The following is an 18,401-nucleotide window of genomic DNA, read 5'->3' on the forward strand; positions in this document are numbered from 1 at the left end:
TGAGGAATGACTAAGTTATGGTACATGAATACTATGGAATATTATTGTTCTATAAGAAACCATAAATGTTAGGACTCTAACAACATTCTGAGATGATCAACCATGATGGAAACAGCTCCTCTCATAAGTTCAGAGAGCCAGACAGCCATATTAGACCAGTTATGAATAATCTATCCTCATCCAGAGGAAGAAAAACAAAACAAAACAAAACAAAACAAAAACTCCTTCGGAATCTGATGAATACTTTATAAAAATTATCTCTTATGTATCTCTTTCCCTTACTCCTAATTCCTCATACTGAAAATGACTAAACTGTAAACATGTTTATCAAAAATATGTATGTACAATGTTAACCTGACTGTTTGCCTTTGAGGGGAGGGGGATGAGAAGGGAAGGTAGAAGGAAATTTTGTAATTTAAAAATATACATATACAAATGGATGAATGTTGAAAAAACTTCATAATATGTATTTGGAAAGATAAAATATCAATTAAAAAAGAACTAAAGGGAAAAACATGAAAAAGAAAAAATAAAACAAGTTTTAAAAAGTGAAAATAGGATGCATTGGTCTATATTCAGACTTCACAGGTTTTCTCTGGATGTAGATGACATTTTCCATCATGTCTTTTAGAATTGTCCTTGACTGGGGGTGAATAGGTGGCACAGTGGATAGAGCACTAGTCCTGAAGTCAGTCGTACCTGAGTTCAAATCCAGCCTCAGACACTTAATAATAATTACCTAGCTGTGTGGCCTTGGGCAAGTCACTTAACCCCATTTGCCTTGCAAAACCTTTAAAAAAAGAAGAAGAAGAATTGTCCTTAATCACTGAACTGCTCTCTGAGAGGAGCTAAGTTCATCAGAAAACTAATAGATACCAATTTAAGAATAAAGTTTTTTTTCCTTTTGTATCACGGCTAATGTAGAAAGATCTTTGGTGTGCTTTCATTTATATATAATGGGTACCTCTTTTTTTTTTTTTTAGGATTTTGCAAGGCAAATGGGGTTAAGTGGCTTGCCCAAGGCCACACAGCTAGGTAATTATTAAGTGTCTGAGGTCGGATTTGAACCCAGGTACTCCTGACTCCAAGGCCGGTGCTTTATCCACTGCGCCACCTAGCCGCCCCTGGATACAGCTTTTCTTGCCTTCTCACTGGGTGAGGAGGGAGAGAAAGAATTTGGAGCTTAAAATTTTTAAAAAAATTTATGTTGGTCGCAAGATATTTAATTCCGGGGACTATGCTTTGCTAGAAAAAGAGAAGTATCAGTTAAGATGAAATTTCAGAAATAAAATCGGCACGCATGAATGGAATATGAAATATGCTTGAGAAACAGCTTTCATTTTAACAATCATAATAATTATTATAATTTTGAGTACAATCCAGGAAGATTCTCAGTATCGTCTCACAAACTCCAATAACTCTTTTGCATGACCTCTGGAGACAATACAAAAGAAAAATGAGAAGATATGAATAGTGTGTGAATTATTGAACTCTAAGCAAAAAATTAAAGAGGACCAGAAAACAAATCAATGCCAAAGATTCAAGATTCTTTGGATTGTCTATTAAACAGCAGACTTTTAGAGTTGAATTTATGCAATGGTCATAATTATATTCCATTGGCAAAGAAAAGAAGGTAAACACAGATTTCATCTGACCAGCTGGATTTTCCCAGCTTGAGCAAATGCCCCAGGGTACCTTAGAGATATCTACCATTTTCCAAAAGTTGATAGAGAAAGTATCAAATTCCCCCTTGTATAAGATGCACCCCTTTTCAAAAACTTTGGGTCTAAAAGCTGGGAGTGTCTTATACAGTGATTGTAGATTTTTTGACTTTCATTTCCCACTTTTTCTCACTTCTTGTCTTTGCGCTCATTGTTTCACATTTATTATCAGTATATTAGATTATGTTTTGCCACATTCTGCCCAGAAATGGCTTGGAAAAAATTTTCATACAGTGCTAGGATAATTTCAAGATTGAGATCATTGTCAAGTCATTTAAGAAATGTGTAATTTTGGGGCGGCTAGGTGGCATAGTGGATAAAGCACCGGCCTTGGAGTCAGGAGTACCTGGGTTCAAATCCGGTCTCAGACACTTAATAATTACCTAGCTGTGTGGCCTTGGGCAAGCCACTTAACCCCATTTGCCTTGCAAAAAAAAAAAAAAAATGTGGAATTTCACATGCCATAGCTGGAACTGAGGACAAGGCAATATGTGAAGACAGAGATTCGTCATCAAACACAGATGAGGACAAACTAATGCATGGGAGTTTTGACAGTGATGAGGAGTTGTATGAATTTTATGATGAATAAAATGAGTTCAATACCTTTATATAATATATTTTTTTTCAAATTTCAGGTCCCAAAATTAAGGTGTGTCTTATACATGAGGAAATATGGCAGTTGGAGATATACATTATCTTGAAGCAAAATGGACCTAGATGGTCTCATTTTTTTTTATTGGAAAAGCACTGAAAGAAAGGTTAATTGGAATATTTGGTTTGAATGAAGCTGTTGGATGACAAATGTCAATCAAGTAGAACCTTTGTTAAGTTATAGGGTCATATAGGTTCTAAGCATCATGTAGTATCCAAGACAACCAAGTGATACAATGCATAGAGTACTGGTCTTGGGGTTACAAGAGCTGAGTTCAAATCCAGACTCAGATACTTACTAGTTATGTTGACCTGGTCAAATCACTTAATTTAATCTGTAAAATAGTGATTATAATAGTACTTAGCTTTCAGGATTATTGTGAGGATCAAATGAAATGATATTGGTAAAATGCTTAGTATCCCACAGTAGGCACTATATAAACATTGACTATTATTATTATAAACAAGGAGTGAATACTTGAGGAAGCTAGATGTCAAGGTAGATAAAACACTAGTCTTGGAATTAGGAAGATTCACCTTCATGAATTCAAATTTGTCTTCAGACATTTACCAGCTACATGACCCTGGGCAAGTCACTTAGCACTGCTTGCTTCAGTTTCTTCATCTGCAAAATGAACTGAAGAAGGAAATAGCAAACCACTCCAGTATTACTACCTGAAGAGTCAGACAGGATCGAAATGACTGAACTACTGCATCCAAGAAACTTAACTGTTCATATCCAAAGAACCAAAAATATTCATGAATTTTTCTAGAATTTAGAGATTATGGGGAATTTGTAAAGAAGCATCTTGCTATTGGCACATATATATGTATGCAAATGTATGTATGTACTGTCCATATACATCACATATAGGTGTGTGTTTGTACATAGATGTAGACAAAGATGGACAAAGATATAGAAATAGACACAGACACAAACATAGACAAAGATGTAGACAAAGACACAGACACAGACATGGACACAGACACAGAACAAGCATAGAAACAAGGATGTAAATGTAGATGTACACATAGATATACATGAAAACCAAAATCAAAAGATAATGAAAGATAAATTTGGAGATAGTTGGGATATATGTGAATAAGCTTATAAAATTTTGATCCTTTGTCACATATTGACCTTGCTGTTCCATGTACAAGATAATCTCCGGACTCTATCATTACACTGGCTATCTATTTCTCATAGGGCAGCTATGTAGATAGAGCATTAGCCTAGGAATCAGGAGGATGGAAGTTATATGACCTTGGGCAAGTCACTGAATTCTGATTGCCTCACATTCAGGACCATCTCCAGTCATCCTGATTCATATCTGGCCACTGGACCCAGATGGATCTGAAGCAAAAAATGAGGCTGATGACTTAGTACAGCACTCTCTCATTCAAATACAATTCATATGCTTGTCATGGCATTACCTCCCTTAATGTCATGGTCTTTTTTTGTTTTTGTTTTTTTGCAAGGCAATGGGGTTAAGTGGCTTGCCCAAGGACACACAGCTAAGTAATTATTGTCTGAGGCTGGATTTGAACTTAGGTACTCCTGACTCCAGGCACTTTGCCACCCCCATGGTCTTCTTTGAGAATAAAGGACAAACAGCATCATCATCTCCCATGTTCTCCCTCCTCTGCTCTTTCTCTTCTTCTCTATTTGCCTTCAGGTCTCAGCTAAAATCTTTTGCAGCCTCCTCAATACTTGTGCCTTTCCTATGAGATCACCATCAATCTATTCTATCCACATCTTGTATGTACATAGTGGTTTTCAGGCTGACTCACTCAATAGAATGTGAGCTCCTTGAAAGCAGGAACTGTTTTTACCTTTCTCTGATTTGCCTGTACAATGTCTGGCATATAGATAGGAATTAATAAATTCATGTTGACTGACACGTACCAGTAAGCTAAAGCTTTTTTGTTTTTCTTTTTGTTTTTTGGTGGGGCAATGGGTTGATTGACTTGGCCAAGGTCACACAGTTAGTTAAGTGTCTGAGACCGGATTTGAGCTCAGGCCCTCCTAACTCCAGGGCTAGTACTCTATCCAATATACCACCTAGCTGTCCCCAGTATACTAAAGCTTAAGATAAATTGTGAACATGGGAAAGAGTGTCCACAAGATCGACTTGTGTGTCCTGATCATCTGAAACTCTGAAAAGATCAACCCCCAGCTCAGACTTGCTATCTGCCCAATTAGAGTCTCTAAATTTCCCAGAACACCTGAAGAACAGGGGCCCAAAAAGGATGAATGTCACAAGTGAAGGGGTTTTTTCTTACTTTATAGACAATAATCCAACCTCAATAGCATTGCTCCCCAAGACTCACCTTGTGACTGTCGCACAGATACTGGGGCTGGTATGGCTTTGAAAACAATATGTGTAAGATCAAAACCAATCTACAGCATCAGAGAAGTATGCCCTTCGTGTGGTGGTAATGAAGGGGCCAACTGCATTCCCATCTGGGACACTCTCCATCTGAGATCCAGCCATTTCTGTCATTTTTCATATTCTTTAATAATCTCAATGAAACACATGGGAATTATATGTAGGATTTTTTCATCTTTTAATGGAATAACACATAATGAGTACTTAATAAATGCTGATTAACATTTTTGTTGTTGTTAAATCCTGTCAGTCTCTTCATGACCCCATTTGGGGTTTTCTTGGCAGAGATAATAAAGTGGTTGTGCCATTTTTTGTCCCACTTATTTTACGGATGAGGAAACAGGCAAACAGGGTGAAGTGACTTGCCCAGGGTCACACCAGCTAGTCAGTGCCTGAGTTCATATTTGAACTCAGGAAGCTGGGTCTCCCTGATTCCTGACCTTATACTCTATGATGCCACCTAGCTTCCCTCATTGACTTTACTATATAACTATAAAGCATTTGCTGCTAAATGTTGGATACTAGTAAAAAGAGACAATTACAGGAGAGCAATCTGGAACTATGCCCAAAGAGCAATAAAACTGATCACACCCTTTGAGCCAGCAATACCGATACTAGGTCTACATCCATAACAAAATGGGCAAAGTTCCCCATGTTCAAAAATATTTATAGCAGCTCTTTTTTGTAATGGCAAAGAATTAGAAATGAAAGGGATATCCATTAATTGGGGAATGGCTGAACAAGTTAAGGTATATGAATGTTATGGAGTACTATTGTTCTATAAGAATTCATGAGTAAATCCGGCCTCAAATACTTAATAATGACCTAGCTGTATGGCCTTGGGCAAGCCACTTAACCCCATTCCCTTGCCAAAAAAAAAAAAACCCTAAAAAAAAAAAAGAATAGTTGGACTCTATGGAAACAGGGAAAGAATTGCATGAACTGATGCTGAGTGAAGGGAACCAGAATCAAGAGAACATTTGTCACATTTAACAACAACTATGATCAGCCAGGATGGCTGCAGCTCCTCTCAGCAGTTCAGAGATCTAGGACGCCCCTGGGAGACCTGTTATGGGCAATATCATCCACATCCAGAGGGGGGGAAAGGTCACAGAACCGGAATGTGTACTGTGTTCACTTTTTAAAAATTTCTCTTATATTTTTCCTTCCTTTCTCATGCTTTTTTTTTCTTTCCCCTTAGTCCTAATTCCTCTTACACAAAATGACAACTATGTAAAGATGTTAAGCACAAATATACTTGCACAACTTTTACCAGGCCGTTTGCCACCATGGGGAAGGAGGAAGGAAATGAGGGTGATTGAAAAATGAATGAATACTAAAAAGCTACCATAGCATGTAATTAGAAAAATAAAATAAAATATCACATTTTAAAAAAAGAGACTAAATTAGTCCCACAGAGCTAAAACAAAGGTCCACCCAGTGCTCCAGAAGTCTTTCCTCTAAATCTACTTCTTTTACCATCACATAGGGTTACCAGGACAGCACTGAGGTTCTCCATATGGGAGTTTTCCATCTTGTTACATGGTATTCATATATTTTTTTGTTTGTTTTTTGTTTTTTTAGATTTTTGCAAGGCAAATGGGGTTAAGTGGATTGCCCAAGGCCACACAGCCAGGTAATAAGTGTCTGAGACCAGATTTGACCCCAGGTACTCCTGACTCCAAGGCAGGTGCTTTATCCACTGCACCACCTAGCCGGCCCAGTATTCATATATTCTTGAGGAAGTGAATGCAAAGAGCAGTGACCTAGGACTGATAACCATGTGTCAGCTAACTGACCCTGGAGCCAGGAAGATGTATCTTTCTGAGCTCAAATTTGGTATCAAACTCTTACTAGTTGTATTATCCTAGCTAAGTCACTTAACTGTTTGCCTCAGTTTCCTCATCTATAAATTGAGTTGGAGAAGGAAATGACAAACTATCTTTGCCAAAGAAACACCATATGGGGTCATGAAGAGTTTTATATGACTCAAACAACTGAATATCAATGATCCTGGTTGTCACTTATCTTAAATAGCTCTTTAAGATTTTTTAGCTACAAAACATTTGCTGATCTGCATTGATGGAGGGAGTATCTTACTCCAAAGAATTTACACATTCTGATCAAAAAAAGAAATGGTATTTGGAATCAGCAGACTGGATTCTAGTCCCAGCTTTGCTCCTCACCAGTTATGTGATCATTATCAAGTCAATTAATAACTCTGGCCTGTTTGTATGGAACTACTTTTAATACATTAGCAATTTAATATTTTTTTAATCTGCCCCACTTCCACCAATGGAAAAAAAAGAAAAATAAAATCACTTGTAATAAATATTCACAGTCAAGAAAAACAAAGTATTCCATTGGCTATATTTTAAAAATATGCCTCATCCTGCCCTGAGAACTATCTTGGGTTGCAGTATTTCAGTGATGGGCCTGTGTCTTCACTGGTATGGCCACTCTGTCCAAAAGTGATGGGTGTACCGTTTTATTCTTTTTTCTTTTTAATTGCTATTTTATTTTATTTTTCCAATTATAGGTTATGAAAGTTGCATATACTTGTATATATTTTTATACACATGTATATTTTTAAGTTACATAATTTCCTACCATCTTCCCTTCCCACTCCCCACCCTCAATGGTGTTTAACATGATTACAGATTGGTCATTTTCAGTATGAGGAATTAGGATTAAGGGAAAAATGGAGATAGTAAAGAAATACATAAGAGAAATTTTTGCAGAGAGAATGTAGAGTTTATTTAGATTCTGAAGGGGGCTTTGTTGCTTTGTTTTGTTTTGTTTTGTTTTTCTTCTTCTGGATGGGGATACCATTGTCCAAAACTGTTCTCCCAGGGTTGTCCTAGCTCGATGAACTGCTAAAAGGAGCTGCATCCATCAAGGTTATCAACTCACAATGTTTTTGTTAAAGTATACAATATTCTCTTGGTCCTGCTCCCTTCAGTTCCTGTAATTCATTCCATGCTTCTCTAGAGTCCGACCATTTAGGATTTCTTAAAAAACAATAGTGTTCCATCATACACTTACACCACAATTTGTTCAGTCATTCCCCAGTTGATGAGCATCCCCTCAATTTCCAATTCTTTGCCACTCCAAAAAGAGTTGCTATAAATATTTTGGAACATGTGGGACTTTTCCCATTTTTTGTGATTTCTTCAGTATATAGGTCTAATATTGGAATTGCTGGGGTCCAAGGGTATGATCAGTTTTATTGCTCTTTGGGCATAGTTCCCATACTGCTCTCTGGAATGGTAGGACCAGTTCACAACTCCACCAACATGTCATTAATGTCCCAGTCCTCCACAACCTCTCCAACACTTATCATTTTCCCTTTTTGTCATCTTAGCCAATCTGATAGGTGTGAGGGTACAACCCTATTTCAAGGGTTACTAGGATTGAAAAATTCATCCCTCTGTGGTCATTCTATTGTTGGGTTTCTCCCTAATTGACTAGGTCAGTCCTCAGGCAACAGACACTTTATCTATACTCAAAACCCTTCCAGACTGAGAGGACTTGCTGGAGCATGGACACTACAAGCACAGTCTCTTCTTTTCTTTCTTTTTTTTTTCCTTTAGGTTTTTGCAAGGTAAATGGGGTTAAGTGGCTTGCTCAAAGCCACTTAATTATTAAGTAATTATTAAGTGTCTGAGGTCGGATTTGAACTCAGGTACTCCTGACTCCAGGGACGGTGCTCTATCCACTGTACCACCTAGCCGCCCCAGTACAATCTCTTCTTAAAGAGATCACCTCTGAATCACCTCTAGGTGGAGTACAGTGATTTGTACATAATAAGGGCTTTATAAATATTTGAGCAAGTAGCACGTCTTTGGAAGTTTTAGTGATGGCAGATTTTGAGGGCAGATTTATTTCTTTTAAACAACCAACAATTCCAACAATTGCCCTCGATCACCTCCGGGCCTTAGGGAATTAACAGAGGAGAACCTGAGTGGAAATAATATTTATATTAAATACTTCTGATACAATAGAATGAGAGTTTCTTGAACAGTCATTTTCAATTGTGTCTGGCTCTTTCGGTCCCCGTTTTGGGGTTTTATTGGTAGAAATGGTATGCCATTTCCTTTTCCAGATCATTTGACAGGTGAGGACGCTGAAGCAAAGAGACATGACTTGCCCATGATCCCACAGCTAGGAAGTGTCTGAGGTCAAATTTGAATTCAGGAAGATGAGTTTTCCTGACTTAAGGCCAAGTACTTTATTCATTGTTCCATCTAGCTGCTCCCTCTTAAAAGCTGGCTTTGTCTATATTTACAGCGCCATTCTAGTACATAATAGGTGTTTCATAAATGCTTGCTCGATGATTTGCAGGTTGATAATATCACAGATTTAGGACTAGTAGAGACCTCAGAGACTGTCTAGTTCAAGCCCCTCATTTTAGCAATGAGAAAATGGAGAGCCTGAGGGGTTACCTAGTCCAAAGTACAAGCTTAACAGGAGACTGGGCTAGGATTGATTGACCAGTTACATTTTTTAAGTTATATTGCCTGAAAGACTCCTATTCTGCATTTTCTTCTACATTATTTCAAATAGAACTTTCCACATTTCTACAACATCTCCAAATTTATTGATTTCATCTCCCTTTGTAGGGGATAAAGTCTTTCCTATATTGAAGCATACTTAGTCCTTCAGTCATGGGGTTATTGTATTATTCTCAGTTCTGTTTTCAATCATTATAGATAACAGAGCTATAAATATCTTTGTACAAGCTGTTCTTTTTTTTCTTCCCCTTTTCAATTGCCACATTAGGACAAACTCCTCTTGATATCATTAGGTCAAAGGACAGGATCAGTTTTATGCCATTTGTCCCTCCGGATAGAACTGTACCAATTAGCCTTGTCATCATAAAGATAGAAAGTGAGTTGGTTTTCACAAAGTTCCACCATTGGGTGTGTATATGTTGTGTGTGTGTGTGTGTGTGTGTGTTTTATCTGTTTATTATTCCAAATAAATAAATAAATCTGGTCCTGTCTGACCAGAAATGCAATTACTCAGCTTAATCATCTACTCCATAACCACACACTTAACTTGGAATGACTCTTGGCTATTTATAAAAAATAATAAATCTACCTTCAAAGGCTCAAGACTTGTCAGCACTATAACTTTCAAAGAATTATTTATTAAACACTCACTGTGTGTTAATCACTGTACTCCACCCTGTGACCACAAAGACCAAAAATGGACAGTTCCTGTCCTCAGAGTTCTGCCAAAGCCTCACCAGACATTCTAAAGCAATGGGAACCTCTAGAAGTGTATCAACTCTCAAGAAGACTTTAAAAGTGACAACTCTGATGTTGTTGCCCGGAAGTCAAGGGTCCCAGGTTATGTTTCTACCTCACTTCAAATCAGTGCAGGAGAGATTTACTAAACATTTCTTGTGGACAAAGTTGCATTGAAGGACGTGGAAAGACACAAAGTTTAGGTAAGTTTTTTTTATTTATATTTTCTTTCTGTTTCAACACAGGACCTGATCCATTGTAAATGGTTAATAAATGTTTGTTGATTGGTTGAGGAAAGAGAAGAAATAAGCATTTATTGAGCTCCTACTATATGCCAGACCCTATAATAGAAGATAAATAATAGTTCATTTGATCCTCACAACAACCCTCAGTTTACAGTTGAGAACACCAAGTCAGATATAAATTATGTGACTTGGTCACAAACACAAGGATCACAAAGCTAGGGTATCTGAGGCTGAATTTGAATTTAAGACTTCTTAACTCCTGTTATCCTCTGTGGCATTTAGGACTTTTTCTACACAATTCCTGACCTCAAGGAGCCTAGAATGTAAAAAGGGACCTATACCAACAATTTATTAAATTAAGCCTCTTGAAGCTAAGTCAGGAACTGGGGAGGGGAAAAGAGGAAGAAAAATAGTTCCCACTATCATAGATGTTACATTTTACAGTGGGAGGAGGCAAAAAAAAAACTGGGGACAGTTAGGTGGCAGAATAGATAGAGAGCACAGATCCTGGGGTGAAGAGAATCTAAGTTCAAATCTTGCTTCAGACGCCTACTTAGCTGTGTGACCCTGGGCAAGTCATTTAACCCCAACTGCCTTCAAAAAGAAAAAGAGAGAGAGAGAGGGAGAGAGAGAGAGAGAGAGAGAGAGAGAGAGAGAGAGAGAGAGAGCAAGTGAGAGGCTCATAGGTCAAAGTTGTTCTTTATTCCAATGAATCCAGAGGATGATCTCTCATTTTCTTTTTCTCTGAGTCAGGAATATTTCTTTGAACCTTGAAATGGAGGAGGGGCAACTCCTTATCTCCCACACATCTCTGATTATTTTGTCTTTTTGATGTTTACTCCTTTCTGATCCCAGGGATGCTGAATCCTACAAGAAGTTAGCCTAGTAAGAGGCCAACCTGTCCATCTCTGATGCAGCCCCCTGAATTTGGTGGAGGTTCCATGGAGCAGTGAAGGAATCCCAGGGCCAGATATTTCTCATTCACATGGCTTCTCCATGGCTCTGTCCTCTGACTTTGAATTCACTCTCCTCAGGGACCAAATGAATGCAGAGAAGAGAGATGTCTTGTAATTTCTATCCTTGTAAAAATTTCTCAGTAAATAACCCTTTGTAAAAAGCTAGCTAATGAAAAGTAATTATGAGATACTGGGGAGCACACTGAATGGAACCTTGTGAGCACTGTATGAGAAGCTACAATTATTCACGGTGGAATGTAAAGGGGGGAAATGATCCTTTGAGAAAGGAAACACATTTCTCTATGAAAGCAGAGATCAGAAAATAAGTGAATGCAAGCTATTTGAGGGTAAAGAATCTTGCTTTGTGTATTTGTAACCTAAATACATTGGCATGTTTAATAAATTAAAGATTAATTAAATTAAATTAAAAATCTTTAATAATAATTCATTCATTCAATCATTTGCTCTCTCATCTCTACCTTGCTACCCCAGCAACGTCTCTCCAGAGCTCAAACTGACTCTCCCATCCAAGCTTAGCCCCCTCAACAACAGCAGCTAACCCATACTCGGGATGCTCATGCCATGGTGGGTTCACCTCAGGACCAGAATCAGTTACTCAACTATTCCAAGCTGCAAGATTATTTTTAGCCACCCACCCAGAAGTAATGGAGACCCTGGGAAAACAATTCTTGCTAACCAAACTCCGTTGAGATAATTCCTAAAGCAGACTGTTAATTGATTAATTATGACAAGATATCTAGTGAGAAAGAAGGTGGTGTTAGGAAAGACCGTCAGCCTTCGAGTCTGAGAAATGTGGGCTTCTGACTCATACTAACTGTACAGCAAGCTCACTTAACCTCTCTGATAAATCTATAAGACTGTGGGCAGGCACACCCTATCTGGAATCTGAGCTTTATCTAGAATCTGTTTTTTGCTTCCAGAGTGCAAATCTGCCTCAGAAAGGGAGTTTTCCTGTATTTGGACTTACCAAGGTGGATGAAATCAAAGGACAGGTGGTGGTGGGGGAATCATGCAGAACTTTGGCACCAAGCCTTCTAGAAGGATAAGTCTATCCAGGGAAAATAAATAAGAGAATCTTGCTAATGATCAAAGGTCCTCTTAATGCCAATTCTGAAATCTCTTTCCAAACCCTCCCCTGATCTTTATTCCCATGACTTGAACCTTAAATAGAATCCCATTCTCTAAAGTCTGCAGGATCCTCTTAAGCATTTTCCTCAACTTCTAAGCCATCTTTCATAAGATTATCAAATTAATTTCCCATGTAGCAGATATGATCACATCATTCTTCTATTGAATACCAAAAAAATTTGAAATAACCTATATCCAATATTTCTATTTTTAAAATTTTCTTCTTCACAAATAAGAACATTTCCATACCTACAAATTTCTAAAAAAAAAGAGAGAGAGAGAGAGAGAGAGAGAGAGAGAATTTTATGTGAAATCATGAGCCTCCATTTCTTTTTGTCTGTTTTTGCAAGGCCATGAATGAAGTTAAATGACTGGCCCAAGGCCATACGGCTAGGTAAGTATTATGTGTCTGAGGTCAAATTTGAACTCAGGTCCTCTCCTGACTCCTATCTACTGCTCTACTGTACCACCTAACTTCCTCCATTTCTTTATTTTTAAAAGTAAATGAGGGATGGCTAGGTGGTGCAGTGGATCGAGCACTGGCCCTGGGAGTCAGGAGTACCTGAGTTCAAATCCAACCTCAGACACTTAATAATTACCTAGCTGTGTGACCTTGGGCAAGCTACTTAATCCCATTGCCTTGCAAAAACTGGGGAAAAAAAAGTAAATGACAGATTCTAAGGGGCAGCTAGGTGGCGCAGTGGATAAATTACCAGCCCTGGAGTCAGGAGTCCCTGGGTTCAAATCCAACCTCAGACACTTAATAATTACCTAGCTGTGTGGCCTTGGGCAAGCTACTTAACCCCATTGTTTTGTAAAAAAAAAAAAAAAAAAAAAAAACAAAACCTAAAAAACCCCCCCAATATATGCAGTAGTATGGTATAGTGAATGGAGTGCTGACCCCTTGTCTTTCTCCCAAGCTTGCCCAATACATCAATAAAAAAATGGAGGCCATTCACACTGAGAGCTCCTTCTTCTCCCTTCCTCATTTTACATTAAGCAGATGTCTTCTCCCCTTAGCTCCCTCTTCATTCTTGTCTCAAGCAAAGATGTGGCCTTTCTCCTGGACAAACATGTAGGACTCTTTTGGACATGAACTTGGTAGGACTAATACTAGAAATTTCTGGGTCTACTCTGTCTAAAGATAAAGTGATATAGAAAAGAGAGTATCCCTGAGGTATTGGGGAGGGGGAATATTTGGACTTTTTTAAAGCTATAAATTTTTGTAAATATCCTTTTGTAGAAGCTAGTTGACATACAACGATATGAATGAAAAGAACAATGACACATCAAGAAATCCAAAGAAAAGTAACAAAATTATAAAAATCAAATAAGGCTCAAATAAAGAAAAGACACTCCCAACTTATTCCTTTGTGGAGGTAAAGGAGTTCATGGGTATTTCATTTTGTCCATATTTTCAGACTCTTTCAACATATTGATCAGTTGTGCTGACTTTTTTTTCTCTCTCTAAACATTTTGTTGTTTTTATTGAATTGTGTCTGATTCTTCATGACCCCATTTTAGAATTTTCTTGACAAAGATAGTGGGATTGTTTGCCATTTCTTTCTCCAATTCATTTTATAGATAAGGAAACTAAGACAAATATGATTAAGTTGCTTAGCCAAGGTCATATAGCTAATAAATGTTTGAGGCTGGATTTGAACTCATGAGGATGAGTCTCTTCCTGATGCTTATCCACTGAACCACCTAATTAGAAAACTTGAGTTCAGATCTGACCTCGGGCCCTTAGTATCTGTGTGAACCTGGGCAAGTCACTTAACCGTGTTTGCCTCAGTTCTCAAATCTGTAAAATGAGCTAGGGAAGGAAATGGTAATCTACTCCTGTATCTCTTCCAAGAAAACCCAAAAGTGGTCACTTCAGTCCTGGGCAGGATTGAAAATAACTAAAACAAATGCTCAGTTGTTAAACAACACTGAGGCACTAATTACTGGGAGCTAATAATGGGTGGTGGGATGGAAATACAACTGGAATGCCTACTTGAACCAATGGTATCAGAGAAAAACACCATTGAAGAAAAACAGAAAAACACCTTGAAGTATAGCCCTAGAATCCTAAAGGAAGAGATAAAGCCAGTCTCCTTCCAGGAGGGTGAGACAAAAGCTAAGCAAAGCATACTCCCTACAAAAGTCACACATAGAATCTATCATTTTTTTAAATTATTTTTTTTAGGGTTTTTTTTTTTTTGCAGGGCAAATGGGGTTAAGTGGCTTGCCCAAGGCCACAGAGCTAGGTAATTATTAAGTGTCTGAGGCCAAATTTGAACTCAGGTATTCCTGACTCCAGGGTCGGTGCTCTATCCACTGTGCCACCTGAGCCTCCCCTGCATATATTGTTGATGGAGGACTTGAACCCAGATCATCCTAACTCTGGGGCTAGTTCTCCATTTGTTGTGCTTAATAAATGTTCATTGAACTGAATTGGTTCTAAACTATATGCCTTTAAAGGTAAGGACACAATTTTTTTTTTTGCCTCTATCTCTGGAGTCTAACACTATGCTTGACCCATGGCCATATTTAATATTTGTTTAATCTTTACTCTGTGATCCACAATGAGGGGGACTCTCTGAGAACAGTTCTGTGGAATTTCTTGTGGGTTCCTTGGAGGTTCCTAGCAGTCAGTTTTTCTTTGTGAAATTTTCAATGATTTTTATTGAGCATAAACTACTATCTAATTTGATCTTATTAAATTTTTTTCCAAAATAAGTAAATGAATATTTATTTAATCTAACTGAACTTCAATCAAACACCTTCCTCCAAAATGCCAAAGTTGTAACCATTTAACCAAGGAGAACTTTGACCTTGGAATTGGTTGACCTTGCTATACAGGTATAAGCAAAGACAGTAAGTTATAAACTTTTTATGTACAAAGGTAAAAAAGTTGTTCAAAGTCAGCATTGGTTTGACTGAGATGGAAGGGTCTTCAAAGAGAAATGTTCTCCTAAAAGTATAACAATAATGCACCCCCATTTAGAAATAGCTAAGGTTTTTCTTCACAACTCTATGATGTGCCCAAAAGTCCAGGGAAGTATTCCTATGGACCCAGTCCTATGGCCAACTGAAAAAGAACTGAAACCAATAAGACACGCGTTCCAGAATCTAGCCTAACCATTATTTTACAGTGAAGAAACTGAGGGTCAGAAAGGTTAAGCAATTTACCAAGGGTCACATAGGTAATGGCCAAGATATGATTTGAATCCGGGTCTTCCTGACTATAAGTCCAACATTCTAACTACCAGAGGCAGCTAAATGGCATAGTAGATAGAGTACTGGGCCTAGAGTCAAATATAGCCTCAGACACTTAATAGCTGTGAAACCCTCAAAGAGTCACTAAATTGCTCTCTGCCTCATTTTCTCAATTATAAGAGATGGACAATAATAGCACCTATCTCCAAGTGTTGTTGTCAGCATCAAACTATTTTATAAAGCACCCACAAAATGGGCTTAATAAAATACTTGTTCTCTTTGCCACTAAGTCATATTCTTGGTGTCTTGTCATTCTACAGAGGGCATCCAAAATAGAATGAAGGTGAAGATTCAAAAGAACTCCCTCAATCTTTGGTAGAAGAGTGCTAAGAGAGAATCTCAGAAGAAAATCTTAATGATAGGAAGGGAAAGAACATTGCCTGTCATCTCTGAGGAAAGAAGCAAACTCCTACCTAAGGGTAGAGAGTTGGAAGAGAAGACCTCTGGGAAGGCATTTCAGCATTAAGAGGCTATGAGGGGTGAGGTGGGGCACAGAAATCCATTGGGCACCCATGGAAAAATCAGTCAGAGTGAAAACATTAGTGGTCTGGAACAGACAACGTTTTGCTTTTTTGGAATAACCTAAGGAAATTCTATCATAGGTCTGCTCTCGATCCTCAACTCAGAGATTTCTAAAGGGTCTCCTGAAGTGAAACTCCCTAAGGTCTTCTTTTACTTCTGTGGTCAACATTCCACCTACCCTCTAAGCCATGATTGCAGCCTACCATCTATAGGGTTGTAGATTTAGCACTGGGAGGGATCACAGAGTTTATCTAAATTAAATATTTCATTTTACAGATAATGAAACTGAAAGGAGAAAAGATTTACCAACAGTTTTTTTAAAATGACAGTGGTGGGGCGGCTAGGTGGCGCAGTGGATAGAGCACCGGCCCTGGGGTCAGGAGTACATGGGTTCAAATCTGGCCTCAGACACTTAATGATTACCTAGCTGTGTGGCCTTGAGCAAGCCACAAACCCCATTTGCCTTGCAAAAACCAAAAACAATAAAATAATAAAATAAAAGACAATGGAGCCAGAATTTAAACTCAAATTCAATATGATTTCCAGTACCCCAATGGTTCCCCCTTTCTCCATATTTATTATGCAAAAACTGTGATTAGTGAAGGAAGCAGAGAAGAGATAGTTGAATGCAATAAAATAATGCCATATCTTGGGTCCAGATAAAAATAGTATCTTTCAGCAGTAGTACAAAGCCTTATCACTGGTGTCTTCAGGAACAACATATAATGTACTGAATCAGACCTTTCTTCTGGACCTCTCTGTACTTGACTTACATGCTTATCAAATTTTATTCTCACTCCAGTTATTTATTAAATGGTTTTACATTCGTAGATTATTGCAAGACACTTGGATTAGGTGTAAAACAATGAGTGTGAGACAGGACAGAAGATTATTCCCAATAGGAGAAATCAGAGAAGTCTTCTAGAAGAGATAGCTCCTAACATGGATTTTCCAAACTAGCTAGGAATTAAAAAAGCAAAGGGGGGGGGGGAGGGAGAGGAGAAAGAAGATATTCCAGGCATAGGGAATAGTGAAGTCACCATGGAGAAGAGAAGTCACAAGCATGTTTAAGGGACAGAGAGCTGTCCAATTTGGAATACAGTGGGTGAAGTAAGATAAGATTGTAAAGATAAGATGGTGCCAGATTATGGAGGATTTGGAATTCCCAGTTAATGGTCTGAATTTTATTTAGGACACATAAGGCACATTCACAAGGCTAGCCATGGGATAAGGAGATCACTTGTCCATGACAACCCAAGAAATGAAGAAACATTTACAATTTCCTTCTGCTTCTGCAAAGTAGCAGAAATGGAGATAAAGGGACCTGAGAATCACACTTTTTAAGATGTTTAGATTGAGAATTTAAAATTTTTTTTTGGTGTTAGATGTTGTTTATGGATATTGTTGCTATTGCTATTTGTTCTTCATTCTCAAAGAGAAGCAATACATCAAGGAACTAATGCCATGACATGCACCTGAATTGAATGGGGGGGGGGGGGTTGTGCTAAGTTACCAACTTCACTTTCTCCTCCAGAGTCATCTTGGTCCAGTGGCCTGATATGGATCAGGACAACTGGAGATGGCCCTGGATGCGAGGCAGTCTGGGAGAAGTGACTTGCCCAAGTTCACACAGTCGGTAAGTGTCTAGTGTCTGAGGCTGGATTTGAACTCCTGAGCTCCTCCCCATAGACTGTGCTTTAACCATTAGCCACCTGCTTCATCATCTATTGTAGAAGAAGGAGAATTCCTCAGAGACTTTGGCAGGGCCTTCCTAACTGAATTAACATATGGTTTAATACTGGTTGATTTTCATACTAATGCAGATGCAAGGAAGGATAGCATAAACTGTTGGAAAACATTTTTCAGGAAGAAGAAATCAGAGAAGTCAATGACTTAAAAATTATTTAAAAGACTCCCACACATTTATCTGTAGGGAACTTGAAATTTTCCACTGGTCAAAATAAAGCTGAGAGATGTTTGATGAAAGATATATCAAAAAAGCCTAGGTGGGTGAAGGACAATAAATTTCCATGTGGAATTTGTTTTACTTGACTATGTATATTAATTACAAGGTTTTTTTCCTTCTTTGTTTTTCTTTTTCCAGTGTAATAGTGAAAGAGAAATAAAACATTTTAATTTATATAAAAAAAAATTGGCCTCCCCTCCTATGCTAAGCTTTTGTTCTGGGTCAGATTCATTTGCAAGTCTATGAGGGGAATGTTCTTACTATATTTTTTTATTAAATGACTTT

At 38.0% G+C, this 18,401-nt stretch overlaps 1 protein-coding gene across 1 annotated transcript in view; it reads left to right on the forward strand.

Moving 5' to 3' along the window:
- The first annotated feature begins 2,298 nt into the window (after positions 1-2,298).
- Positions 2,299-18,401, forward strand: part of SLC13A2 (solute carrier family 13 member 2) — a 105,551-nt gene continuing 89,448 nt past the window's right edge. The window contains exon 1 of the mRNA XM_074189043.1: positions 2,299-10,217. The gene's annotated coding sequence lies outside the window, so the exon portion shown is untranslated. The remainder of the gene's footprint in view (positions 10,218-18,401) is intronic.

Source organism: Macrotis lagotis, chromosome 5 (assembly GCF_037893015.1).
Source record: "Macrotis lagotis isolate mMagLag1 chromosome 5, bilby.v1.9.chrom.fasta, whole genome shotgun sequence".
Taxonomy (NCBI): Eukaryota; Metazoa; Chordata; class Mammalia; order Peramelemorphia; family Peramelidae; genus Macrotis; species Macrotis lagotis.